The sequence below is a fragment of the Suncus etruscus genome, chromosome 10 (assembly GCF_024139225.1).
Source record: "Suncus etruscus isolate mSunEtr1 chromosome 10, mSunEtr1.pri.cur, whole genome shotgun sequence".
Taxonomy (NCBI): Eukaryota; Metazoa; Chordata; class Mammalia; order Eulipotyphla; family Soricidae; genus Suncus; species Suncus etruscus.
The window spans coordinates 2,475,422-2,485,760 of NC_064857.1; the positions used below are offsets into that span (position 1 = coordinate 2,475,422).

At 35.2% G+C, this 10,339-nt stretch overlaps 1 non-coding gene across 1 annotated transcript; it reads right to left on the reverse strand.

The window, feature by feature from the left end:
* Positions 1-1,362: 1,362 nt before the first annotated feature.
* Positions 1,363-1,572, reverse strand: LOC126021379 (small nucleolar RNA U3). The gene has a single exon (XR_007499906.1). It is a non-coding gene; the product is annotated as a small nucleolar RNA U3 (small nucleolar RNA).
* Between the last annotated feature and the right edge of the window lie 8,767 nt (positions 1,573-10,339).

The window sequence follows — 10,339 nt, forward strand, 5'->3', positions numbered from 1 at the left end:
CCAAAATATACAGGGCACTGACATACTTTACAAGAAAAAAAAACATCTAATTCCATCAAAAAATGGGGAGAAGAAATGAACAGACACTTTGATAAAAAAGGAATACAAATGGCCAAAAGGCACATGAAAAAACGCTCCTCATCACTGATCATCAGGGAGATGCAAATCAAAACAACGATGAGATACCACCTCACACCACACAGATTGGCACGCATCACAAAGAATCAGAACAATGAGTGCTGGCAGGATGTGGAGAGAAAGGAACTCTTATCCACTGCTGGTGGGAATGCCGTCTCGTCCAACCTTTATGGAAAGCAATATAGAGATTCCTCCAAAATCTGAAAATTGAGCTCCCATTCGACCCAGCTATTCAACTCCTAGGGATATAGCCTAGGAACACAAGAATACTACACAAAAACCCCTTCCTCACATCTATATTTATTGCAGCACTATTTACAATAGCCAGGCTCTGGATACAACCACGATGCCCTTCCACAGACGAATGGCTGAAGAAACTGTGGTACATATACACAATGGAATATTATGCAGCCATCAGGAGAGGTGAAGTCGTGAAATTTTCCTATGGATGTACATGGAGTCTATCATGCTGAGTGAAATAAGTCAGAGGGAGAGAGGAGATGCAGAATAGTCTCACTCATCTATGGGTTTTAAGAAAAATAAAAGTCATTTTTGCAACAATCCTCAGAGACAATGAGAGGAGGGCTGGAACTTCCAGATCACTTCATGAAGCTCACCACAAAGAGTGGTGAGTGCAGTTATAGAAATAACTACACTGAGAACTACCATAATCATGTGAATGAATGAGGGAACTGGAAAGCCTGTCTAGTGTACAGGTGGGGTGGGGTGGGATGGAGGGAGATTTGGGTCATTGGTGGTGGGAATGTTGCACTGTTGAAGAGGGATGTTCTTTACACTACTGAAACCTAATCGCAATCATATTTGTAATCAAGATGTTTAAATAAAGAAAAAATGGTATAGAAAAAAATTTTTATTTAAATCACAGAAAAATGGAACATGCAATCTGAACAGAAAAAGAACAAAAAATAGAAAACAACAAATGTAAATATTAATTTAATCACACCAGTAGTTAATATATCACATCAAAATGTATCTAAAATATTCTATTTCAATTATATGTCATTTAGCAAAGCATTTTAAAAATATATATAAAATTAGGAGTGTAAAATATCATTTTATATTTTCTCTAAAAAAGTATGCAGAAGAATAGTATGCAGGAATACCTATATGAATTTCAAATAGAACAGACCTCAAGGCAAACATAGTTATTTTGCTTAATATGGAAAATACTAATTATAAGGTTAATTCCTTTTTTTTTTTTTTACCACTCAGACTGCATCTTGTTTCTCTACCCTTTCCAGAGGAAAGGGAGAATGATCATCAATGGCCAAAGGCAGTCGCAGAAGTGACACCTAGAGCAGGCTTCACACTCAGGAGAGGACGCTTTGGCTCTCCTCGTAGCTTCAAGTGCTCTTGATCAGAGAAACTTCTCTAGTCACATACTGTAGAAATGATCCCTGAAAGTATAGTCTTATAAGGATAATAATTGTTAAGTAAACATGAGACTATTTTTGTAAAAGCATTTACTTAGCAACAAAACATTTTTAATATATATATTATTTAAACAACTTGATTACATACATGATTGTGTTTAGGTTTCAGCAATGTAAAGAACACCACACATCACCAGTGCAACATTCCCATCTCCAATGTCCCAAATCTCCCTCCTCCCCACCATACCCCCACCTGTACTCTAGACAGGCTTTCTATTTCCCTCATGCATTCTCATTGCTAGGATATTTCACAATGTAGTTATTTCTCTAACTAAACTCATCCCTGTTTGTGGTGAGCTTCATGAGGTGGGCTGTAACTTCTAGCCCTCCTCTCTTTTGCGTCTGAATATTATTATTGCAAGAATGTCTTTCATTTTTCTTAAAACCTATAAATGAGTGAGACCATTCTGCATCTTTCTCGCTATCTCTGACTTATTTCACTCAGCATAATAGATTCCATGTACATCCATGTATAGGAAAATTTCATGACTTCATCTCTCCTGAAAGCTGCATAATATTCCATTGTGTATATGTACTACAGTTTCTTTAGCCATTCATCTGTTGAAGGGTATCTTGTCTGTGAAACCATGTATTGTTCCTTCAAACCTGAACATGAGTTTTGCTGGGTGCAGTATTCTAGGTGAAGCATTTATTTGAGTTTTTTCACTATGTCCCACCACTGCTTTCTGGCCTTGAGTGTTTCAGGTGACAGGTCTGCAGTAAATCTCAAATATGTTCCCTTGGATGTAATTTCTCTTTTGATCTTGCTGCTTTCAGAATTCTGTCTCTATCTGTGGGATTCGTCATTGTGACTAGGATGTGTCTCGGGGTGTTTTTTCTGAGACCTCTTTTAGTTGGTACTCTTCAGGCATGCAGGATTTGATCTCATGTATTCTTTAACTCTGGTAGTTTCTCTTTAATGATGTTCTTGACCGTTGATTCTTCCTGGAGATTTTCTTCCTGGGTCTCTGGGACCCCAATGATTCTTAAGTTGTTTCTGTTGAGCTTATCATAGACTTCTATTTTCATCTGTTCCCATTCTTTGAGTAATTTTTCCATTGTTTGATCATTTGCTTTAAGGATTTTTTTCAATCTCTTCTGCTGTATGGAGTTGTTATTCATCCCATCTTCCAGTGTACTAATTCTATCCTCAGCTGCTGTTAACTCATGGGAAAGCTCAACCATGTTTTTTTTTTTTCAATTCATCTACTGAGTTTTTCAGAACTGTTATTTGACCTGAAAATTCAGTTTGGAGTTTATTCATTTCTATCTTCATATTCTCTTGATTCTTATTAGTGTTCTCTTCTATACTTTCTTTGAGTTCTTTGAACATCTTCCATATTTCGACTCTAAACTCCGTATCTGAGAGACTGACTAGTTGGTTGGTCATGTTCTGGTCATCTGAGTTGCCGTCTTCATTCTCTATGTCTGGTGCTGGCCTGTGTTGTTTTCCTATTATCACACTTGTATTGTGGGTTTTTCTAAGTGTTGTGGTTGTATTCATTGGCTAAATGATGTGTGCGGCTGCTCCGTTTTGCTCCGCGGCTGTCGAAATGATTCCATGGTAATAAATGTGACTTAATCCACCAAGTATGAAGTTGCAACAAAACATTTAACAAAAAAACAAAAACAGACTAAAAATTTTAGAACCCATTAAACTTATAGACTTCATACTAAAATAGATCAGTAATCAGAAAATCTATTAAATTGGGAACCAGAGCTTGACTATGTGTTGATATTATTATCTGAACAAACTTATCTCTTTAACAATAAAGAGCAAGATGGTATAGTTGGTAGGGCACTTGCCTTGCAGGGAATCAATGAGGGCTAATTGTCCAGCACCTGGTTCCCAGTAACTCACCAAGAGTGATCCCTGAGCACAGAGCCAGAAGTAAACCCTGGTCACCACTAGGTGTGATCTCAAAACAAAAAAATAAGTTGTAAAAATTATAGTTAAACTTAACATCTTCAATTAAGTGGAGTCCAACAGATATAATTTATGTTAAAATAAGAGAATACACAGTCCTTTTATTTTGTTGTATTTAACTCATATGAATTATTCACCGAAGTATTTATCAAGATCCATCACGTCCTTGGTCACAAAACACACATTAACAAATTTAAGAATCAGAAATTATACACTGTCTTCTTTTATAGCAATGAAATTAAAGAATAATTTATAGATTATTAAGTGGTAAATCCAAAACATTTTTAACTAATACATAGGAAAATAAATATTAAAAAAGTAAAACAAAACAAAAACCTAAATCATGAAGTGAAAAAATATTTTAATGCTTATCAAAATACATGTAACAAGGGTATGAAGACAGGATAGCAGTTATATTATTTGCATAGCATACACCTGATCCAATTTAGGCCCCAAAATCCCAGAACTTCCTGGACCTCCAGCACTGTCAGGTGTGGCCTGAGTTCCCAGAACAGCCAGGTCGTCTTGGTGATCTTCACTATGGTGTGGCTTGAACAACAACATTCTTAGACTTAACACTGCTTTCTTATTGGCTGTGAATCACCACAGACAGGTTCCAGGCACCCTGAGAACATATTGGGGAAACCAAACCCTCCATTAAACTCTTCATACCACCCCTCAACCCCACCCCACCAAAGAAACATGGGATGTGGTAAAAAAAGCAGTACTTAGAAATTTATAGCTCTGGTTTTAGAAAAGAGAAAAGATTTTTAGTCTGTATTCTAAACTTTCACCTAAACAGTTTTTAAAGATCTCATTAAATACAAAAAAGCAGAAAAGGGGCAGTAATAAAAATTAATATACACCAATGAAATTATAAACAGGAAATCAACAAAGAAAACTGATGAAATTAAAAGATTTTTATTTGAAAATATCACAAGCTATATAATCAAGCTAACTTTTCAAAGGAGAGAAAGTATAATGAATCAGGAAGTGTCATCACTACAGAGTTAATGGATACTAAATGGATAATAACTAATAACCAAGAAGTGAAGTTCCCATTCATCACCCTACAGGTGACCATGTTCCCCCAGTTTACATTCCCCATAACTCATCTCTTAACCACCATTTTGTTTTTTGCTGTTCAAGAGTTTATTATTTGTATATCTCATATCACATATCAATGAATTATGTTCTTTGTTTTTAAATGATCAGTTTCATTTAGCATAATATCCCTAGAAGAATACCTATGCTATGGAAAAAGTGGCAGGATTTCATCCTTTTTTTAAATAGTCAAGTAATTGAGCTTTGCATTTATATTTATTTTGGAGGATGCTAATATAAACTGTAATGTGTTTTTTATTTTAAATGCCATTCACATGTGCATGACATATTGGATAACTATCATCATTATACCCTGCTACTCTTTAATATATCACATAGGTTCGCTTTAATTTTGGGGAGGGTTGGTTTTTGGGTCACACCCGGCATCACTCAGGGATTACTCTTGGCTCTACGCTCAGAAATAGCTCCTGGCAGGCTCGGGGGACCAGATGGGATGCCAGGATTTGAGCTTCTGCATGCAAGGCAAATGCCTTGCCTCCATGCTCTCTCTCTCTAGCCCCTAGTTTTAAATGTTTTAATAAAGCCAAGGCATGTGCTCTATCACTGAGCCACATCGCCAGAATGTGTAATCACTTTTATAATCAAAGTAGGGGAGGGTGAAGATTGTACAGAGATTAAGACATGATCCTTACACATAGCCAGTCATGGTTCAATCTCTGGCATTCCACCTCTAAGAGTGCATACTGAGCACAGAGCCAGGAATAAACCCAAAGTAGAGAAAGTTGTGGCCCCACCTTCGAAATGATCAAAATGGGAAAATCTAATGTACAGATCACGAGTACTTTTTTTCCATGCAAAAACAAGGGGTTTTATTTCTTTACAAGCATACAGGAGCTTCCCCCAGAAGATGAGGGAGACCATGAGTGCTTTTACCAAGTGCAAAGAATAGAGATGTCCATTTACTTTGTTATTTGATTTCTCTCAACTAAAGTTTGCACTTTATTTTATATAACTCTTACATATATTTTACTCAATTGATATGTATGTATTTCAACAATAAATTGGCCAACTATCACAACAAAATTTTACCAAAGAAGATACACTAACAAGGACTGGAGCGATTGCGCAGTGGTAGGGTGTTGCTTTGCACACGGTTGATCCAGGATGGACCTCGGTTTAATCCCCAGCATCCCAGATAGTCCCCCAAGCCAGAATCTATATCTGAGCACAGAGCCAGGAGTAACCAGGAGTGTCACAGGTTGTGCCCCCCCCCAAAAGACACACACACTCTCAACATCAGAAGCTGTCAAGGTTGTATGAAATCAGGTGTGCCTAAATTCCTTGGGAGAAGTAAAATGGAATATTACAGCCAAATTGGAAGACAACTTGGTGGTTCACACAAACTCAACTATACTCTGGCAATGTAATCTGGCAATAGCCCTCCTTGAGACTTGACCAAAGGAAATGGAAAATGAGCATCAATACAAAAGTCTGCAGGTTTATTCTTAATCAGTAAAGACTATAACAACCAAGATGTCTATCACAGGAGAATGGATAAATGTTCATTAAATTTGATACCTCCAAAAGTGAAATATTGATTGGGTTGAAAATCAAACCAGCTGTTAAATTATATAAAGATACAGAAAAATTTTAAATACTATCATTAAGTAGAATACTTATTAATCATCTGCAATTCATATTATTCAAGTTCAAATTGATCTGAAAAATTACGAACTATATGAGTCTAAGCATTTGACATTCCAGAAAAAGAAAACAGTGAAGAGAAAAAGAATTTGACATTCCAGAAAAAGGAAAATAGTGGAGACAGTGAAGAAAAAAGAGTTTTTGGTTAGGAAAGATAGTCTAAGGGGTTTAGGCATTTGTCATGTACTTGATCCAGCCAGTTAGATCCCAGGCACAGCATTTAGTCCCCTGGAGTAACCCCTAAGCACAGAGTCAAGTTTAAGTACAGAGAACTTCCAGATGTGCCCAAATAGAAAACCAAAGTCAACAAATAAATAAAAATCATTGTTATCAGAGTTAAAGAGGAGGGAAGATAAGTAGATAAACATTCATGCTTTCAGAGCAGTAAAAACCTATTCTACTGTATCCTGAATGTTGACAACCTCATATTGTACAACACCAAGAATTGATTCTACATAAAATAAGGACTTTGGGTCATAAGGGTGTGTTCTTGTAGGTTCATCAGATGCAATATATGTGTATTGGGTGGGATCACTGTGCCTGGGAATCTCTAGAGAAAATATTGACTTTTCTCCATATATACAGGAAATCTCCTTATTTCCCTTTCAACTTTTCTGTGAACCTAGAATTGCTCTAAAGAATAAGTCATTTACAAATGACTCATATTTAGTATATTTATTTTTAAAGTATTATTAATTGTAATTATGGTAACTTTTAAGAAGAGAATTTGAAAAGGCTGACTGAAATAGAATAAAGAAGCACATCCTTAGATCTTTTCCCAAAGTTGCTTGATATTTTTTTGACCTAAACAGATTTATAAAAATATAATCAATCAAGATTTGGAGATTGGTGTGAAGGAAGATACTGGTGGTTAAAGGAACATTTGGAATCACTCCTCAGACATGTGGGTATATTGCAAAAACAGAATTATCTAAGAAAATTTATTTTGTGACATTCTGCCAAATTCCAAATGCCAGAGAATCTTGGCAGACTCCTGGAAAATTCAGTCTAGCTACTCTAAATAATTTTCCAGAGACTGGACTCTGTGACATTACATCCAATAGTGTTAAAAGGAAGTAAAACTACTCAAAAATTATCCTGTTTTAGAAAAATGCCAACAACAAAATATGTTTTTAATTCAACTATGCAAAGTTTCTTATTTATATTACCTTACATTCAATTTGTTTTGTTGTTGTCATTTTGTTATATATTGAAAGCATCGTGTGATAATAAAGTTTTGCTTCTATTACCTGGCGTATGTTCAATAAAAAAATTAACTTATAGAGGTACTTTTAGTGGTACTATTTTATAGAGGTACTATTTTAGTAAATAGTGAATATTTACTATATAGATTTACTATATAGATCAGTCTTTAAATAATACAATGCATTTCACTATTTTATTATTTTTCATTAGCAATGAAATGAAGATATTTTCTCCACATGTAGACAAAACTAATGATTTTATGAGTTATGAGGTTAAATCTTTCAAAAGGTGCACATTATAATTTTTGAACAAGATATTTTAAAATGATTTATTGGTGTTTTAATTAATTTGGAATAATCATGTGAACTTGGTTCCAATTCAGATATTTTCACACACAAAAAATGTGTTCTTCACAGTCAAGTGGTCTCATTCACTTACCAGAAAGTGTACTCAAGTTAAATCACCAATATGCACTTTGTTCAAGGATATTTTCCAGAAAAAAGAAACTTGTCTTCTTTGAGAGAAGCTGGTTCCACTATTAAGGATAAAAATTTGTCAAAAAATTCAGCATATATTTTTGCAACTACAAACCTACCATATGATCTAAAAATATGACACCTGGATATTTACCCAAACAACGTGAAAACACAAATAAAATATATTTTCATCCTATTATTAAACACAGTACTCTTTATATAACTGAGATATAAAAAAAACTCCAGTGCTAATGAAAGAAGAATGAAAAAAGAATGTGTGGTTAATATATATAGGGAAATACTACTCAGTTGTGAAGAATAAAAATAAAAAAATTTTCAACAGTAAGGATAAAACCGGGGTGGATAATCATGTTAAGTTAAATATGTAAGGAGGAAATATACAAACATTTGACCATTTTGGTCATGTAGAGGATACAGAAAAAACATAGGCTCATACCAAACCAGGGAGCAAACCCATGGACTCAGAAAACTGAGTTGTGGTTACTAAAAGGAGAAAGAAGTCAAGGTTAGTAGGTCTGATAGAATCATATTTTGGCTCACTTGTGTGTTAACAGATACTTTGAAGAGGTGTCAAGATGTAACATTTGAATAGATGCAGTCATATAACCCCGATATTGCACCAATTTTAAGACACAAACAAATAAAATTAGAATGCAGAATAAAAACAAAGACAGCTTAAACCACTGACCAAGATGTACATATTTGAGTTTCATAGAAAAGTTGAAACAAGTTACATTGGTGTCCAGGCAAAAAAAAAAACCCAAAATGATATAAAGCCATTTTTATTGTGCAGAATGCAAGATGTATTTCTTTCTGGACGAATAGTGTCTATTTTGTATATAAACCACATTTCTATCCATTCATCTGTAACTGGACACTGGCTTTGTTTCCTTCTTTATGTTTCCTGCATTGATAATGCTGCAATGAACATAAGTTGTAAATGATATTTTTCTGAAATTAGTGGGGTATATATATAAGCTCTGACATTTGATAAAAATATCAATGCATGGAACTGGATAGAAGTTAAAAAGATAAGGAGCTTGTTTTAACCATGGCTGACTAAGGTTTGATATCTACCATCCTATATGGTCGCCCAAGCACCACCCTAAGTGCTCAGTAGTAAGTGCTGGGTGTGGCCCTAAAACAAAAAAGAATCAATGGATATTTATTTTCATGAACTTCAACTTAGTATTAATACATTTCAGTATTGAATTTTGTTGTTTTTAACTGACTTTCCAAAAAGTACTAACAATCTTTTACTCTGTGAGAAAAAAGGCTAAGATATGAAAATTTTAAATAAGCAGATTAGTTTTAGAAAAAAGGTATATTATTTTAAGTATAAAATGCAAATGAGTGGGGCTGGAGAGATGGCTCAGTGGAAGGGCATTTGCCTTGAATACGGCTGACACAGCCCAGACCTAGGTTCAATCCTCGGCATCCCGTATAGTCCCCAAGCCAGGAGCAATTTCTGAGCACATAGCCAGGAATAACCCTTGAGTGTCACAGGGTATGGCCTAAAATAAAAAAGAAAAATACAAATGACTAGTAGTCATCAATACCACATCAAAGGGTGAGGGATACCATGGTGAGCAATAAAAAAGGATAGATTAGACCCATTTTCTATAATAAGCTATTAAAATAAATCTCTGTAAAGATAACCACCTCATCACCTCATTCTCCTCTCCTGGGAGATAATATATCAAAATAAATTTGTTAATTACAGTAAAATATTATTAAGGCTTACAAAAATCTTGCAATTTTGCTAACAGATAAGATCAGAACTAAGACCTGTGAGGACTTGAACTTTCAAAATGCCACACAAGGGATCTGAAGCAATAGAACAGTAGGGCAATGGTCTTGCTTGAATTCGACTGGGGTTCCATCTCTGGCACCCTATATAGTTCTCCAAGCCTTACCAGGAGTAATCCATGAGCACAGAGCCAGCAGTATGCTCCATGTACTGGTAGGTGTGGCCCCCAAACAAACAAACAAATAAAAAGAGTGCTAATATAATTACTAGTGACGCTTGTTTATAGAATGAGAGCCAAAAGTGAAGACCAGAATGAAAAGGAGAAGGCGTGCAAGACCAACTGGACTGGTAAGCAGAAAGATGAGAGAGGTAAAGCAAGTTATAGCCTTGAAGTGGCATGTCATAAATACCGAATTAGATCACTGAGGTACAGTCACAACACATTGATTCCAGGTTTGCTGGCTCATATACCAGTGCTTATTCATTTATTTTATTAAATATTTTTCATTTGAATTATTTTATTTATTTATTTATTTTGGTTTTGGGCCACACCTGGTGATGCTCAGGGGTTACTCCTGGCTATGCACTCAGAAATCTC